A 16,190-nucleotide genomic window follows, 5' to 3' on the forward strand; every position below is an offset into this window, starting at 1 on the left:
CCTGCAGCCAGTGATAATAAAAGAAGTACAAACATTCCACACGTAACCCAGTGGGCACAGGTTAGGATTTCGACGTTGAATCAACGTTTCAACCTAACCTAATTTCAACTTGATTTCAACCTAGCTTTAATTTAACAGGCCGGATGAAAAGCCATATGAAAATTGTGAAGGAAAATTGGAAATGACTAATCTGGTGGTTAGACCACGCAAAATAGTGATTGTACACGCTGCCTTACTATCAATTTATTCAATGCTCTCTTTCATTTTGTTTGTTTTAACAGTGACATATGGTGAAGAATATGTATTTAGTATACCATATGTGTTTGGCAATTGGCCACCACACGTGGTAATTACGACAACTTCAACGGAACCAGTTGATATTACGATGATCATCCCTGGCGAGTATGAGGTGAATACAACCATCAGTAAAGACCAACTAGCTGATATTCGCTTATCTATCGATGAAGTCGGTATTGACGTAAGTCTTTATCACGGAGATCAAAAACAAAACAAAACTATCATATTACAGCCTTCGAAACACGTTTCAGTCTTTGCCATAGACAATGAGCATCGCGACGGAGACGTTTTTAGTGTCGCTCCAACTTCGCAGTTAGGCACACAATACTACGTTGCCTCCTACACACCTTACTCCGCGTCCTCCCCGTCATGCTTCTGTATCTCATCAGTCTATTCGAATACGTCGATTAACATCAGAACACCTACAGGACAAAAGCATCACATTATTCTAAAAAAATACGAGAGTTATCGTTACGACGGTGGTGGAGGTGAAGATTTGTCAGGAACCTTTGTGGAGAGTAATAAGCCCATTGCTGTGATCTCTGGTGTGCTTACAAATGTACGAGGTGTGACAAGTACTATTGATGTCTTATTAGAACAACTACCGCCCGTACATAGCTGGGGCCACAACTTTGTCTTGACTCCATTTCTAAGTTTAAATTCTGGTTACGTTTACCGAGTGCATAGTGCAGTCCATTCAGCTACATTGCAAATGTCTGATGGCAACATTACACATATCCCTGCCGAGTCATTTTATGAAGCAGATGTCACAGGGGATACTATTGTATCATTTACATCGGACCAGCCTATCATGGTGGTACAGTACATGAAGGACTACTATACCAATAATCCACCACGTGGCGATTCATCTATGCTTATAGTTACACCAATCTCATCGTTCACAACTGATATAGCATTCCCTGTTATCGAGTACACCACCACACACACATATTACATAAATGTAATACTAGAATGTGAGTATCTTGATGGAGTTCTCTTGGATGACACACCTTTGTTGGACTCGAATTCACTCCACACATCGAACAACTCGATGTGCTGTTTACGTAGTAGTGTGTCTGCTGGACATCACACTGTATCTCATTCTCATACCAATCGGATGGCAAGAATGTCTGTGGTTGTATATGCTATTTGCGAAGGAGAGTGTGGCTCTTCATACGTCTATTCAGCAAATGCCTTTGGTTCAACAGCAGGTAATTATCACAGCTTATCACAACAGATATCTACTCGGATCGTAAAGGTTCTTTTTACTTTATTTAAAGACCCATTCAGTGATCCCAGCACAAGTGCAAAAAAATTAATTAAAATTGTTTATAAATTGCTTAGACGTGAAGGATAAGTCATTCAAATTGTCATTTGGTATTAATGAAAAATTTGGTAAATTTTTTTAAGTTCTTTCTTTTACCCACCCCCCGACAATCAAAGAAAAAAATCCGTGTTCTTAGTTCTGTTAAGGGGGTACTACACCCCTGCCCAATTTTGTGCTTATTTTTGTATTTTTCTCAAAAATTATAGCGCATTGGGGACAAGTAAGATATGTATATTATAGGGGCAAGGACTACAACTACTGCACTGGAAATTTTATTTCATCACAGACAACAGTTGTGGCGTTACAGTAAAAAATGAGGAAAACCAATATTTGATCAATAAATCAATAACTACTTGCTTTGAGTTGCTGAATTGTCAGTACAGTAGTTGTAGTCCTTGCGGCTATAATATACATAGCTCACCTGTCACCAATGTGCTATAATTTTTGAGAAAATGCAAATATAGGCACAAAATTGGCCAGGGGTGTAGTACCCACTTAACACCTTAAATTGGTATAAAATAGTGTAAAATTGCACATTTTTGGGCACTTCGCGGGAAATGAACCCAACTTTCACTTCAAATAGTATGAAACTAAACATTTTCGTGCGACGCATATATCCCACCAAAATCGGGTCAGAATAAAGCTCACTTGCCAATTTGTTTCTCTGACCCCCCCCCGACAAAGTTTTGTCAACTACAACTGTCAATAATAGGGTAAAAGTGTCCACCAAATGCCTTCATTTGGCGGCTCATTTTGTAAAAAATTCCAACGACAGAGGGGGCACATCACCCCTCAGATTCCCCTGCGTCGCACAAGCGCGATGCGATACCCACTTCCGGATCATGTTTCGCAAACATTGTGCCCCCTACCTTCAACTTCGGATTGACGACTTGCAGGCTATATGAGATATCACAATGACAACAATACCAAAATCTGAATTTTGATGATTTTTACGATCGTCCGGATGAGCAAATCACTGAATGGGCCTATAACATTTTGGGTAACAATTAAAGGCCTCCTGTGCACCCTTAGTAGGACATTGAATGACACACGGACTCACAAATCAGAAAACGGCTTTCAACATAAGAAACTTATCCTATGGGACATATTGCACAGTTCTCCAGTTTAGTGATTCAGAGTAAATTGCCATTCACTAGCTTTCACAGTCAGCACAGAGTTACTCATAATACAGACTTTCCACCCAAGGTCGGAATTACCAGATCATAAGCTGTTTTATAATGACTCTCAATCTTGCTTTATAGATGCAATGGAGATGAATTGAAATCAGATGACGATGTTTCCCTTCCATATTCATAAAAATTTCAAACATTCTTAGGTAATGGACACATAAAACTTACCACTTAAATAATTCACAACCTGTCTTTGGCAGGCACAAACATCTTGTGGTTTGCTTCTTTCAGAATCAGTAATAATCCATAATCATAAAAATACCGAAAATTTAAAGTATTGATCTTTAAGAAAAGAAGAACGTGATCTTTTACTTGTCATTGTAAAACTGTAGTGCGCCCAAGTAGTATTTATTGGTCGCGATTTTTTGTTCAGCTAACATGGCTAAGTAACGCTAATAGCATTCTCTTACACAGTTTATATACGTTTTCTCTTTCAAAAGTGACTATATAGTCTGTACAATGTATGCAATAGAGACTATACCACTCACCACCACGTAAATGTGAAAGATATTCAACACACTGTAGGTATTAAAACCTCAAGCGAACACACAAAACTCAATTCTCTGCAGACATCACTGGTTTACTAGTAGAAATTGAAATATATTTGGTAATCCAAATGAAGACAAAATAAAAATGACTATGATTGTTATGTACTTTAGTTCCAGATTAACAGTTATCTGACGTTTCTTATTTTGTAGAGTCTCTTCCAACCCAGCCGCAGACGCCAACATCTACAGGCGTAACAACACCGCAAACTTCGATTGATAATGACATTGGTAAGCGTAAGCTCTGTTCATTGCATTTTGGAATATTATATGCATCTAAATGGCGCCAATTGATATTGGGGTGTGGCCTCATTTGATTGTCCCAAATGTGCAGATGACTACCCCAAGCCTAACAACATTGTGCGAGATAGGTTGTGAGGTACCAGGGGAGGCATTCTGCGCTGCTTAACCAAAATAAAAACAGGGTTGTCTCATGTCCCCCGCGCGCATTGGGCTATTCCACAAAATAGATGCACACCCCTATAGAGGAGTTCGGATTTCCGGACTTTTGTCCAATCGTGACTGTTGGAAATCCAGACTTTTAAAGTGTCCAAAGGCGAAAAAATCCAGCAGAAAAATAGTTCAAAATCAAATATCCTCAATTTGGACATTTCCGTAATTTTTCCTTCATTTTATTGGATTTCCAGGCTTTTTCAAGTGGCATTTGCAACTGGAATTCCAGTCGTTTTCAGAAAGCAGACCTGGAAATCCAGACATTTCTTTTATTGAAAAGTAACTCCTCTATAGGGGGTGTGCACTTATTTTCTGGAATAGCCCATTGGATTACTGATGGTGAAAACGTTCAAAAATAACATTTTATTTCGTAATTTTTATTTCATTTTCAAACTATGAAGACAAATTGCCATTGGTAGAACATAATGACTCACCGGTATGTTTTCAAGGGATAACCCCCTGAACACCTGGTTTATTGAAAAGATTAAAAAAATAAAACATAAAAACCGCATACCGCATTGAATTTGTAATCGCTCGGGGACATGAGACAAAACTTGTTTTTGGCCTTACTAGAGGTAGTTGAGTTGGGTATGCAAAAATGCATGATAGCAATAGAACCGGAATAGCTTTTGGCGGGAAAAGTATATTAAACTTCTCCCATTGCTAATGCCATTCTATCCTCTATCCAAAAAAAATGTATGTAAATTTATGACAAAAGATTTATGTAAGACCTACCGTTCTTAAGTTATTACCAAAAAGGTCAAAGTTCAAATTTGTGGATATATGATGGTCAAATTCATGGTTAATTTCGAAATTGAGACAACTATATTCTTTGCTGAATCAGGGGCTTGTCCAGGAGCTGAGACGAACGATCCTTATCCATTGAGATGGCCGCAAACACAGAATAACCAGGTGGCAGCATCGATAGAAAAATGTCCCTTATATTCTGGAACCGGTAATTATTCTACCTATATTTATTTTTAATAATAATAAGATTTAAGCCGGAGTGTTCTTGGTGTAACGGTGGGCATGGGGATGTGCCGTAAATTTGGGTTGCATTTCAGGTTTTTTTGGTATAATTTTGGGTCGCAATTTTCAGAAAATTATTTTAAAGATGAAGTGCTATCTTTTCAAAAAATTCTCCAAAAATCTTCCAAAATAGGTCAAAGACGTGACCGCAGTTTTGACATGTTTCGAAATGCTTTATGGCTTGAAATTCCAGCCACACATACCTACCGAAACCAAATTTGAGAAACATTGGAGAAAATTGCTCAAGTGGGTGTAAGGCGTTTTGGAACAAAGCTCTTCATATATCAAAAAAGCTCAATTCTTCGAAAGAAACGACGTCTAGAGTGCACAGCCGCGATATAAAAGCCCGTTTTGTTGGACAATCGAAAACGTTATCACGTGTTAAGTTATAACACATATATTCTGCTCATTTTTGCACAGGAAACTTACTAAACAAAAGTAATATGTTCAAATACAATGCTTTTACTAACACTATAGTGAGACCACGAGGGACGAGAGAATGTAAGGGAGACCATGTGTCTTTACCCCAATGGCAAGATGTTGTTATCAATGATTGTTTCGGTGATGATAGTGAAGAAATCAACGCAGTGCTCACAGATTTATCTCAGGTAAACAATTCTCACAACCATTACCTGACATAACTCACCAATACAATTTTAAAAAGCAAAACTATATATTACTCAAACATCGTAGAGAATGACGCACCCTCAAATATCGCATACTTTTCAATTTCAATCAATTAACCCAGCAAACACAAAACGTTTTCGACATCATTCGCAAAAGTTTATAAAAGGTTGTCAGAAAACGTTTAAATGTCGGGTTATATAAAGGGTATATTAAGAGTATAAAACGTTTTCATAACCTTAAAAACATTTTTGATAATCTACTGCTCAGTAAACAAAAATATTTTACAGAAAACGTTTAAATGTCGGGTTATATAAAGGGTATAAAAACGTTTTAATAACATTCTAAAAACATTCTTGAAAACTTGATACAAAACATTCTAAACAGAATGTTATTTTGGGGTTGAAAAAATATTTTGCGAAAAATGTTTGCCCAAAATATTTTCAATAACGTTTTAAAAACGTTTTCATGACCTTTATATAACCCGACATTTAAATGTTATTAAAAGGTTTTGAAAAAACATTTCAAGAACATTTCTGTGTTTGCTGGGTTCAAATATTTTATCATAATGTTATTTAAGTTTTTTGAAAACATTTGAAAATATTGTTGTAGTGTGTTTTCATACAAAACGTTTTAAAACGTTGTCATGACCTTTATATAACCCGACATTTTAATGTTTTTAAAACGTTTTTACCTATACCAAAAGTTTGCTGGGAATATTCATGAAAGTATATGAAAGAAACAAAAACAAACGCACAATCAACAAATAATGTGAAATTATAAGCCCAATAAAAGGTATTGTTTCAAATGTACTCAGTTTTAAATTCTTTTTAGGGTGTATATCGTGTTATTACAGTGTTCAAATATCATAGGTCTATAATTATGATACTTATTATTATTATGATAATTATTATAGAACACAGTAACGCAGGATAACGTGACACATGTTTCTTCTGACTTGGCCGAAGCTACTAATAAAACGGGTGGAATCAATGCAACAGGTTTAGAGGCTGTCGCACTGGCTCTAGAAAGTATCATCAACGTACAGTCGCCTTCACCACAAGTAAGTGATACATGAGGAGCAATGAGTTAAATTGCTACAAACCTCATTTTATTCGAAGAAATTCAATCATGATTAACTCCCGGATAAACTTGAAATTGTCTTAAGACATAATGATGTTATTTGTTTTCAAAAGAGGATGGGTCGTATACACAGAAATTGTTTTTATAGATCAGGTAGTTTATTATACTATTCCTCCAAGTGTAATGATCACAAAGGCATGAGAACTATAATCACACATTATTGGGAATCCCCTTACGGAAGTGCAGTGATCATGTAATCGAGCCAATCCTACATTTACCCCATATAGCAATAGAAATTTCCGAAATCAAATAAACAAGGACTACGCCATCAATGCGCATGATCGGCTGGTCGCGTGCATTCGCATTAACGATGTGATGACGTAGTTTACGCTGTTTACAAAGAATCAGAGGATGATTTAAGGAAGCCCCATCATGCACTGTAAAAGTGTTATCACTAGAGTTTCAACTGCCACTTTACTTTTCAAATCCCATTGAACTCTGTGCAAAAGATGTTGTTTTAGAATTGCCCGTGTGTCATTATTACTTGGTCGATTTCAGATCTAAAGTGATGTATGCATGAAGGATAATTCACATAGATAACATAAAATGTGAAATCGACTAACTTTTTGAAGGTGTTTTTATTGTCAATATATCTGTCCAAATTCAAATTTAACCATGCACGTGTGTATGCAGTGGGCGGGCAGTGGTGTCATGTTCACTCACACAGCTGTGCTAACCGCAAGACTTGCTGGGAAGTGCTTAAATCATCCTCTGACAAAGAATTTCGAGCGTGTTGTTTTGATGAAAGCTAAATTAAAACGAAACAGCCGTAAATATACCAATGCAATAGATTGGTCTTACAATAGTTGTATAAGCTTGTATCGGTAATTAATTTACTCCATAATAAATTTGTCGATGGATGGTGTTTGGATTAATTTAGCTTTCATCAAAAGCGCTCTATATACTAGTAGACATGGGCGTCAATCCAGGGAGCAGATGGGACACGTCCCCCTAACTTTTCGGCAAAATAGCCCAATTTTTGTTTTTCAGCACTTTTTAATAATTATGGTCGGTCGTTCACCCCACCACCCCCCCACCCCCCCACCACCACCACACACTGACACAAACATATCAAGCCGGATTGGCGCTAATGCTCGTAGAGGTTTTACGGCAGATTTATTAACCTTTAGTTTTTATCATTATGAATCATTTTATTTTCTCTCAAACGTTTTAGGTTACTATTTCAGTAATTGAAACAATAGACAATATTCTTAATATCGAAGAAGAAGCTTTTGAGGCCGCCGTTGATCAAAATGTTCCAACTCGCATTTTACACTCATTAGAGGAACAGCTGATTACTCTCCAAAAACAAGGAACAAATGTCACAGTAAGCAGAACAAATATTGATGTTCAAGCTGTTCAGGTTCCACAAGCCGGCTTACAAAATGGAATTGGATTTGCCAATATTATACGGAATTCCGGCAGTGTCGGAAATATTGAAATATTCAACAATCCTGAAGATATACCAGTGGATGAGTCAGATACGTCCATTGCGCTGCCATCGGAAGTTGTGTCAAGGTTCAGATCAAAAGGTACTTAAGTATTCAATGACCTATTTCATTATGAGTCATATATCATAATATATCATATTTTGTATATACTAAAACAATATCTTTGAGTTCTCATATACTAAATCATTTTCTAGCTATTCATATTCTTATATTTGTCTTCCGTTTTTTAGTCAATGACACCGCGGTGCTACCAGTTACCTTCATTGTGTATCAAAATAGCAAGTTATTCCAATCAAGACGACTTACGAACGAGCCTACGACTAAAAGAACACGATTGGTTGGCACCCGTGTCATATCTGCTACCATTGAAGGACTCGCAGTCTATGACCTTGCTCAAAATCAACCAATAATTGCGACTTATCGTCACAAACAGGTATGTCAACTAAAGCATGGTCACTGTCATTATCTGTTCCAACTTCGATGACACCTCTGTCACTTTCAAAGAGGTATTAGAGTGGTTTGATGAGAAGGTACCCGGTTCAATTCCTAGCAAACAATGCTGTATTGATTACATGTTTTTTTCTCCATTGCATTATACCCACAAACCTCCTCTTATAGATAATGGAATTTCTGTTGTGTGACTTCACGAGGTGTCACTGTAGCTGAAACATCTTATAGTAGGGCTAGTATGATTTTGTCTTAACTTGTTGACAGGTTGAATGAGAATGACATGATAATTTGATCTTACCCACATGAATTTCCAATAGCTTAACTACTGAGAAGTTTGGGGTGTATTTTTGGTAAAATTTTGGGCGGCAATTTTAGAAAACTGGTTTAGAGATTTTAGTTTTAAATGTTTGTTTTTCAGAATAATTTAAATAATCCGTAATTTTGAACAGAAAAAAAATCGAATATTGGTTTAATTTGGGTCGTTTTTTCACCAAATTTTCACCAAAAGTTTGGGGTATGTTTTCTGAATCCAGTCGCACATCCATAGCCAAACCAATCGTAAATAAAAACAATACATGCATTTGGCTAGTATTGATCATGTGACAAAGGTGCCTGCACATTGATAAAGCTATTGACGACTTCCATTATCCGAATGTACAGGTATAGATACATCACTTCTTGTTTTATCTAATAATTTTCTTAAATCTCACAAACAATTAATCATCAAAAAAGAATACTCCTGGCAACAATATGCGTGATTTTTATGTCTTAAATAATATTTGGCTTCTTGCAGTCTGAAAATGAAAGTACAACATTGAAGAATTTTCAATGCGTATTTTGGGATTATGAACTAGAGAATGGGACAGGAGACTGGTCCAATAAAGGCTGCCGATTGGTGGAAATCACTGCAACTGATAGGATCATATGTCATTGTGACCATCTCACCAGTTTTGCTGTACTAATCGTAAGTTAATCATTTTTATTATTAAGTTTTTGATAAGTTAATCGTCCCGCATGAAGGGAATAGGAATTCATTTTAGGCATATAATCCACATAAATCCTTTATTTAAATACAAAGTTTCATGAAGCCAATTCAGTAACGATGCATCCTTTTGATATTATAGGATGTCCACGGTCAGAAGTTTTCGACTCTGATACTTGATACCTTCAGTAAAGTAGGATGTGTCATCAGTATATTAGCTTTGATTATTACACTCATTACATACTTGGCCATCAAGTAAGTATCTTTTACTTTTTTTGTAAAAACAAAATCGTTAGCAAGAAGTGAAATACGGATAAATACTCATGTAAAAGTGCAAATAGTTTATATAAATATCATAGAATTATAATATAACAAACTATAATACATAATTTGGAATTAAATTTTATTTAAATATATTTATACCAAAAATACGGGACTGTGCATTATTCTAAGACGGGGTAAAATTTCCAAAATGCCCAGCCCGCTCCTCTCGAACTTCCAAATAATTTTTTGGCCCCCTTTTCTAGCCCTGCCAAAAATCGGACTTTCCCCCTCCTCTCGGCCTGCCGAAAAATATTTGACCCCACCCCTTATATAAATAAATTGTTGGTTCCCAATTTGCAAACTTTAAATGATCTAGATATAATTAAAATATTGAGAGTGTCCGAAATTTGGCATATTTGAAACGTTTCTAATATGTTTTATAATGATTTTAGAGCGTGTTATTTAAAAGATACTCTGTAAATGGGTGCCAAAAATCGCTTGCCTAGCTAGCTCAATTTCGACCTGCCAAAATTGCGTCTCCCTTTTGACTTGAAAATTTCTTGCTCCCACCAACGGCCCCCATCGCCCGTTTATCATTCCCCACGGTTTATAATTATTGCTCAGCATAATAAAACAACACGCCAAAAACTATTATTTCTGTTTTTGCTAGGACTCTGCGGACGAAAACACCAAAGCAAATTGTTATCTGTCTGTCCCTCACTCTTCTGTGTTTGTATATCGTGTTTGTGACGGGAGTGGATAACACAGATTCGTATGCAGGGTGCATTTTTGTAGCAGCATTGTTACATTATTTAACTTTATCATCTGTCAGCTGGATGGGAGTCGAGGCTGTAAATTTGTACCTACTACTTGTTAAAGTATATAATGCACATGTTTCCAATTTTATGGTGAAAGCGTCTCTTGCAGCCTGGGGTAAGAAACTTACATTTTTTATTACATTATCATTATTAAATTAAGCCATTATTGTTCACGGTAGTAGACGACGAAAGTATACTATGGTGGCCAATGCGTATCAATGTGAGTGTAACCTCGAGCCTGATCTCTGATCCCCGGCGGTGACCTCGCTATTCAAGTCTTAGTAATTTTGAATTGGAATATTATTTTTGACCGCAATTTTGATAGAAATTTGTGCATTGCAAATTTATTAAATATTATGTTATCTTAATTTCTTCACAATATCATCAAAACGTAATTTCAAAAATATCTATCTACGGAAAAAAATATTTATCTACGGAAACTCTTACCATAATATTATTAACTTGCGACAAGTTACTTATTTTGCATCAAATGAGGAATTCTTCCAATTCAAATACATTGGAAGAACACCCGCTGTGCTCGGGGTCACATTCCATAATGCTAATATGTCTGCGCCCATGGGTGTCACGTGTCCAGAAAATTTTTCCGTGAAAATTTACCTATTAATTCTGACTGCTAAATGTATAGGAAAACCGCAGACGCCCCTTCACGTTGCCTGTTCACTCATCGCCTTATGTTATTGTAATTTAGGTCCAATTTAAGAAGAGTCCCACAGGGCTTCTAAGGTCAAATGCCCGGGTATCATACGAATGTACCACTAAATGTATAGGAAAACCGCAGACGACCCTTCACGCTACCTATTCACTCATCGCCATATATCATGGGATTTACCATTAATTGGCGCTAAAAGAGGGTAGGCTGCGATCTATCGTGTCATCATCATCATCCTTCGGCTGCGGAGCAGGCGACTACAAGTTTCCTCCAGCTACATCGGTCTTGAGCCATTGCTGATAGTTGACTTTGACTCAGTATGCTGTCCATGTCCCCCAAAAGACAATGGATTATTTCTAGAACAAGGTTCGTTGCCGTCCGGAATTGCTCTTGCCAATGGGTTGGGACATAAAATGCATACTCTTTTACTGGTTCATCGTCAGGGAAGCGGAGTATATGCCCTACAAATTTCAGTTGACGAGTCCTGGCTTTCTCAACAAGTGGTGTTGTCTGTGTCAGATTGTAGATGGTAGTACAGGGTGTCCCAGAATGATTTGTACCGTGTTTGCAAAAATAACTAAAAATAGAAGACGGGAAGTGTATCTATTTTTGATACCAGCATTATAATGTTGGACATGTCTCCTACTTATTCTGTTAATTTCAGCACGCTACCTTTATTTGTTTTGGCGTGGCATGCAATAATGTAAAATCGATGAAAAACGACTCGCATACCTTTGAAAAATGGCACGATACGATTAAATGAAGAACGTGGGATGTTTGGCACAGCATTTCGACGACAACTACTGTTGGGGTTGCGCCTTAAAGCTTGCCGGACAGCTGCAATGTTCGCTCTAGTTCTTACAGTCTTACGAGCACCTGAAGCTTCACTCTGCCGATTCCTGGCAGTTCCGTGCTCGTCAAACTTCTTTGCGTTATACACTATCGTCTAATGAATCTTCTTTGCGTCTCAACATAGCTGACGGTTTGCCAGTAAGTTTTAGAAAGAAATCCACGCTGCTGTACAGTAAATTGAGGAGCCGTCTTTTCTGTACCACAACCAGTTCGATCTCTGCAAGCATTTCAAATGACATGGACCTCACACCACAATAACTATATTTAAAACTACCGCCAAAGAGAGAATGGGATTAGGCCACAAATCCTTAATTCCATATAATGATTGCTTCGTAACGTCATAAATAATAGATAGATATCGGCTATTTAGTGGAAATATGAACAGGGCACAACTAAAATACCTTTTTCCAAATAACTTTGTGCTGAACGGTTAGTAATGTTACAGATTTTCAAAATAGGTTGTGTTGTCAAAACTTAGAATTCACCATTTTTACGCAATCTTCTATAACTTCTACTAGAAATGTCAAATTTTTAAAATCTAAAAAATCTGAGAAAGCTAAATATATGTAGAACTTAAAATGCAAAACAATATGACCATTCAACATGCCCTTCATACCTAAAAAATTGCATCTTTCCCGGTATAGATCATTCTGGGACACCCTGTATTTGGTACTCTGTCTATTCTCTTGATGAGTTGAACTTAGTTTCCATATCCGTATCCCATCAGCTACCCATGACTCACAGCCGTATAGTAAAACTGTGACGCAGGTTGTGTGAAACAGTTTAACCTTGGAGGAAAATGGGGATGGTAGGACTTTTCCACAGGTGCTCTAGTTTCCAGAAGGCTGTCCAAGCAAGAGCAAGATCTATCATGTAATCTCATGTATAATCTACTTCCATGCGTCGATAGACTCGAGGACGCCATTTGATATTTTATAGACATCTATACACTAATATTACATCTGGCAAATATTAACCTAATGTATCGCATTTTGACCTCGATACAGGTGTTCCTCTCGTTCCTGTTATCATTGCGCTGGCCGTCGACTACACACAGTATGTCAATGAGCACCAGTAAGTATTTAGTAGTTAGACATGCTTCATCGCCCAATATAACACATAATACAAAACATGGAGTGCTGGCTATTCTGTCATCTGGAGTATGGCGTCCCATGGAAGTAGGTATTTCGTAACCAATAATAATAATGCTCATTTGAAAATATTAGCATTAACTTAACTTCGGTTCAATTCTCATTCGTTCAGAAGTCTAAAATAATATGTTATAAGAATTATACACATAGAATTAATTTTGATTCTATTTCATGTTATGTATCCTTTTCGTTCACAGTTGTTTCATGCAGCCAAGCTATGCATTCTATTTCGCGGATCTTCTCATTATTTTTCTCATATTCATATCCAACATTGTGGTGTTCGTGATGGTTATCTATAAACTTACATGTGGTCGTAAGGATATTGGCAGATCAATCAGTCGCGATAAAAAACAAACAAAACAAACTGTTACCCGAGCTATTAACGCAGTAGCTATAACAGCTATACTTGGACTAACTTGGATTTTTGGTTTTCTTACAATCATTGAAAACCGGGAGTCTAATTTGGCCTTTCAAGTTATGTTTTGTATCTTTAATTCGCTGCAAGGGTTCTTTATCTTTTTAATGTTTTGTGTACGTCCTAAAGAAATCCGTGACGAGTGGAAAAAGTGGCTTGCATGTTGCCAACCTTCACAGAACCGCATTTTTCTCTGCTGGACGTGCTGGACATTCCAAAGCTTTAAGCAGTGGTTCTCCCAAGTCTCCGGCTTTTAGTAGGCCGATCTCATCCAAACAGCCAGAAAATATAGACGGTCTTCCAAAATCTGACGACATGCAGCACATTGGTCACGATACGCAAACACAATCGCCGCCTGATCCAGGTACTGAACCACCATTTGCTGATGATCAATCTGGACTTACTGAAGCGGAAATCAGTGATCCTCCCAATTCTACGGCTTCTAGTAACCCTGCCCCATCCGAACAGCTAGAAAGTGTAGAGCTTCTTTCCAAATCTGATGACATAAAGCAAAACCAAGAAGGACAAACAGAACCGTTTTCTGACTCACAAACTAGCAAAGCCAATACACTGACGGGGCCAGAAAGTGAAAACCAACTTTCCAAATCTCAGGACATTAAATCAAAGGAACATTTGTCAGATGAAGACAGACCTCATTATGAGGTAGAGGTCTTCAAAACACGCATACCAAACAAATTCAGTTCTTAGTAATTCTACGGCTTCTAGTAACCCTGCCTCATCCAAACAGCCAGAGAGTGTAGAGCTTTTAAAATCTGACGACTTAAAGTAAAACGACTTAGGAGGAAAACAGAGCCGTATTCTGACGCACAAACTAACAAAGCCAATCAACTGACGAGGCCAGAAAGTGAAAACCAACTTTCCAAATCTCAGGACATTAAATCAAAGGAACATTTGTCAGATGAAGACAGACCTCATTATGAGGTAGAGGTCTTCAAAACACGCATACCAAACAAATTCAGTTCTTAGTAATTCTACGGCTTCTAGTAACCCTGCCTCATCCAAACAGCCAGAGAGTGTAGAGCTTTTAAAATCTGACGACTTAAAGTAAAACGACTTAGGAGGAAAACAGAGCCGTATTCTGACGCACAAACTAACAAAGCCAATCAACTGACGAGGCCAGAAAGTGAAAACCAACCTTCCAAATCTCAGGACAGTAAATCAAAAGAACCTGTGTCAGATGAAGACAGACCTCATTATGATGTAGAGGTCTTCAAGACACGCATACCTAACAAATGCTACGACTTCTATTAACCCGGCCTCATCCAAACAGCCAGCGAGTGTAGAGCTTCTTCTAAAATCTGACAGCATATAAGACGACTTAAGAGGACAAACTGAACTGCCCTTTGACTCACAAACTAACAAAGCAACTAAACTGACGAAGCCAGAAAGTGAAAACCAACTTTGTAAATCTCAGGACAGTAAATAAAAGGAGCTGAACAATTTTATTACCCCCTATCATAGGCTGGAAATTTTTATGACCACCTTCCACACACATACATCAAACAAATGTTTCAGAAAAGGTCACAAAAATGTGTGCGTGATGGAAAGAAAGTGCGCGGAACTCGCACATACAGGCTGTATCAAAATGATTGGTACCCATCAGTTTTCATATTTATTGACAAGCCTGCTGCCTCCAAATGCAACATTGAATCATATTGAAATTGCAACAATTTAGAGTTTACATCCTTTCACAACATTTATCTACAAATTAGGTGAATCGTTGCAATTTAATGTGACAGTCTTGTCCATAATGACTGAAAACTGATGGGTACCAATCATTTTGATACACCCTGTATATAGATTGTAACTGTGTCGAAAGTACAGGCATCGCGTGAAAATTTTGATTGTAACTAAAGCTTGTGCAAAAATTTTGATGGAATGCGCGCGTAGAAATGTTAATAGTCACAAGGCTTTTGTAATTTTGAAACCCCCTTATTTTTGGTGTGAAAAATTAAGACCCCCTATTTTTGGTATAGACGTTAAATGACCCTCCCAGTATATTCATGACCCCCCTCTCCGAACAAAATGACATTCCCCGAAGGTGAACACGTGTTATAATTGAAGACCGAATTTGTTTGCGTATGACGTCCTGTCAACCACACCAAAATGTCGTCCTGCGCAGCTCAGCAACCAATAACGCCGCACATTTGCCCTGACGACGTCAGACGCAAACTAGTCTTTTTACACCAACAATTTATCCATTAATTTCTCGATCGATCACAGAGGCCCTGCATGTGACGTAGTCAGCCGCGATCATGACCGAATGTTCAAGCCTGTATATCTGCCATGTTGCAGAAGGTTACATGTAGAACAGTTACTTCAAACGTGACTTGACATTGAATCTATTACACCAGGTACGGAGGCAGTGGCGTAACTACGGGGGGTGGGGGCAACATGCCTACATGTATATCTGCCTTGTTGCAGACAGTTACATGTAGAACAGTTACTTCAAACGTGACTTGACATCGAGTTAATCGGGGGGGGGCACTTCAATATGAAATTTGCACT

General features: G+C 37.6%; 2 long non-coding RNA genes across 2 annotated transcripts; both read left to right on the forward strand.

Moving 5' to 3' along the window:
* Positions 1 to 8,053: 8,053 nt before the first annotated feature.
* Positions 8,054 to 9,464, forward strand: LOC140167330 (uncharacterized). Its single transcript, XR_011861037.1, has 3 exons — positions 8,054 to 8,140; positions 8,290 to 8,492; positions 9,303 to 9,464. It is a non-coding gene; the product is annotated as an uncharacterized lncRNA (long non-coding RNA).
* A 169-nt stretch (positions 9,465 to 9,633) lies between these two features.
* LOC140168526 (uncharacterized) lies at positions 9,634 to 15,859 on the forward strand. The gene is made up of 4 exons (XR_011861221.1): positions 9,634 to 9,746; positions 10,426 to 10,688; positions 13,103 to 13,169; positions 13,444 to 15,859. It is a non-coding gene; the product is annotated as an uncharacterized lncRNA (long non-coding RNA).
* The last annotated feature ends 331 nt before the right edge of the window (positions 15,860 to 16,190 follow it).

The sequence above is a fragment of the Amphiura filiformis genome, chromosome 13 (genome assembly GCF_039555335.1).
Source record: "Amphiura filiformis chromosome 13, Afil_fr2py, whole genome shotgun sequence".
NCBI lineage: Eukaryota > Metazoa > Echinodermata > Ophiuroidea > Amphilepidida > Amphiuridae > Amphiura > Amphiura filiformis.